We start from the raw sequence: 3322 nt of genomic DNA on the forward strand, positions 1-3322 counted from the left end.
GTATATATATATATATACCAAACATTCAACAAAATGTTTACTCGGAAAATGCGGAATTAACATCTAGATAGTGTGTGTGTGCTTACCCAAGATTTTGCACCAAATTTGTTTTGTCCGTAATGATGTATTTTATATAAAACATAGTTCAAGGTTTAAGCCGTTTCTTTGCTTTTAAAGTTCTCAGGTATTGAATGGACCCTAACCCTACCAGAAACTAACTGGCAAGGCTGTAGATATTCCAGCATAAGATGAACACACACACATCTTTAAATATTTTCACTTATGGTATTGTTATTTATGTTTTAACCAACAGTGGAAAAAAAACAACATAAAAGAAATTTTCAATGAAAGTAAAAATATAAAGATCATAATAAATGTATGAAAGCAAAAGACAATTAACATATAGTGACAAAGAATGAAAGAAGAAGTATAATTATAATGTTGGTTAGATAAAGACCCTTGTCGGAAGGAAAAGAGTATTCTTAAAATTTATCTGTTTAAACTTTTAAGTTACTACTACTGCTCTCCCAAGAAAAACTTATTTCAGGTGTTAAAAAGAAAACATAATTTCTGATCGAAAGAGAAATATGCAGCTCCATTAAAAAAAAGTACAAAGGAAGAAGATTCCGAGCTTAAAGCCGAAAAACCAACTAAATCTTGAAAGTCACAAAATCCAGCACCCAAGATAACTTGTAAAAATAAGTTTGATGAATTCTCTAAGTTTATGTCTGTCTGGTGATTCTCTTCACACTTAAATTATGATGTTAAATAAGACTGTAACTTTTTTCCTTGTGAATTAATAACACAAACTTCCTGTATTTTTAAGAGAATGTGTGAATAACAACATGAAAGATGTTGAATCACGTTTTCGTTTTTTTATTCAACAGATAAAACATTTTAACTGAAAGTAGAGATGTAAAAATCATACTATGTATTTAGATAGTTTCAAAGTAACTTAGAACCTACAAGTTATAAGAAAATCTTTTGGGACATTTCTAATATTTCTTTGCATTTTCAACATAATTAACCAATCAGGTAATGAGTGATGGTGAATAATTTATACTTTTATTCACACTAGCCAATTAAATCTTGACATTTTAGTTTTATTAACCCTAACCAGTTAGGCCAAATTATTTGTATATTAAAGCTAATGAATTGACACCTAGTCAACCTGAAATATTCTTATACTTCACCACAAGGTGGATGATTAATGAAGTATAAAGTTCAAAGGTAGACGGCCATTTTTCCATTGTATTTCGTGTCTAGCAGTGTTAGTATATTCAGCACTTTTATAGTTACACTAATGAAGAAATATTCTGGTGTTTAATTACAGATTTGTAGTTATCAAAACATGTTATATATGTCATATTTTTTCTGGGAAAGAAGCTAGTGATAACCAGTTTATTAAATTTTAAAATGGTTTGTGGATTTAAGCTAGTTTACGTTGATACGTTACAAATTGTTTTCATTTATGTCCACCAGGTGAAGACCAGTGCTTTTGGTATTTGTGTTATATGTGTGAAAAGCATTTGTTTGATCTTCTCAATTAGGCAGTGTTGATTAAGGAGATAATTATAAGCCAATCAGTACTTAATAAGTTACAGAAAACGAAGTCTGTTCGAGAGGAAATTGAATTGCCTTCGAAATATTAAATGTAGTGATCCGTTTGATAGCGTTTTAGTGACCAAAATAGTTTATTTTTTAAGTTAGTAGCTATGCATTTTAGGTATAGTAAATGAAAAAGAACCTATTCAGACAATTTGTAAAGAACAAACCCGTATGCTTACATAAGTCAGTTGAGACTGAGCTGATCAATTTGACTGAAACCTCCCCCCTAGTACTAAATATATAAATAAACGGGAATGAATGACAGTATTTCTTCTGTAATAGTTGTTGCAGGAAATGAATTTTCCACAATTGTTCAAGCATCTTTACATACTGTATATTATGGACTGCTAATCAGTTAAAATGGTAATCCATAGTTTAAGTAACTGTGACGCTAATGATAAAAAGAAATTGTTACAAGTAATCTCTTCCATACTAATGTGATATATATATATGTATATTATTTTGAGAATGTAGAAGTTTTTATAATAGGAAACAGACATAAATGTGACTGGAATGAATAAATGTAAACAAAATCAACTCATGTCTGTAGATATAAACATTGACATGGTTGATTGTAACAGTGGAAAAAAATTACTAAAAAAATGAAAACAGCATCCATAGGTGCCACTCAGGTGGGGGTAAGGTAGGTGTCTCCCATAATTAATATAAATTATTTTGGGAACAAATATATATAAAATTTGCAAGTTGCATTATTTGAATGTTTTTTTTTAACAGTATAGGATATAATCAAGGCAAATTCTCTTGAAACAGACTGATCTTTACATTTTAACTTTTAAAAAAGGAAAGGTCACATCAAGTTGGCTGCTGGACCACCAATAAATCGCCCCCCCCCCCTCCTCCCATCTCCTATTGAAATCTGAAATGGTCCATCTAGAAGTGTCTGTGATTGTCTAAAGAACCTTCAGTACCCCATCTCCCATTTAAACCTGAAATGGTTTACTTTGATTTATTCTTACTTGTAACCATTCTTTTTTACCTTCTTGAACTGAATCTTGAAACAATATGATGACGATAAGTTGACATCTTCATTTTAAGTTGGATGCTTTGTGTCATTTTAGTTATATAAATGTTGAGACACATTTGAAAATTCCTGTTTAATCAATAGTTATATTTTCAGTTGAGTAGAACTGGACTTTGTGGTTTTTGATCTGTTTAATAGATCATTAAGATAAAAACTGTAATTTTGAGAATTTTGCAATAACTTGTAACAATCAAAAAAAGTCTTGAAAATAATATCCTTTTAATAAACTGAGATATTAAAAAAAAAAGAGGTAAATATAAGTAGAAAATAATCACTCAGAAAAATATAAAGCCCATCTGTACGTCTATGATGTAACCTCACTTTCAAGCTTGGAAACTAAAACGTTATTGGTGAGTTGAGCAACATTTATAAAATATCAGTTTGAAAGTTACGATTCCACATTCCAATGTAATAAGTGAATTCGTTTCTGGATCGTCATTTTTTCTTACTGTGTACCTGTATATTTATGTAGAGGGTGATTATATAGATATATGCACATTATGGATCGTGTACTTTTGAGTGACTTCTTCCTCAGAGTTCAAATAACAGCACAATACTTAAATGATACAATTGCTGGCCGCAAGGTGTACGGATCTTTTCCTGTATATGTATGGGAATATTCCTGTTCTGTACATTTGTGATGGGCTTAAATTAATCTAAGCAAATAAGTTA

This window comes from Limulus polyphemus, unplaced genomic scaffold (genome assembly GCF_000517525.1).
Source record: "Limulus polyphemus unplaced genomic scaffold, Limulus_polyphemus-2.1.2 Scaffold3010, whole genome shotgun sequence".
Classification (NCBI taxonomy): Eukaryota; Metazoa; Arthropoda; class Merostomata; order Xiphosura; family Limulidae; genus Limulus; species Limulus polyphemus.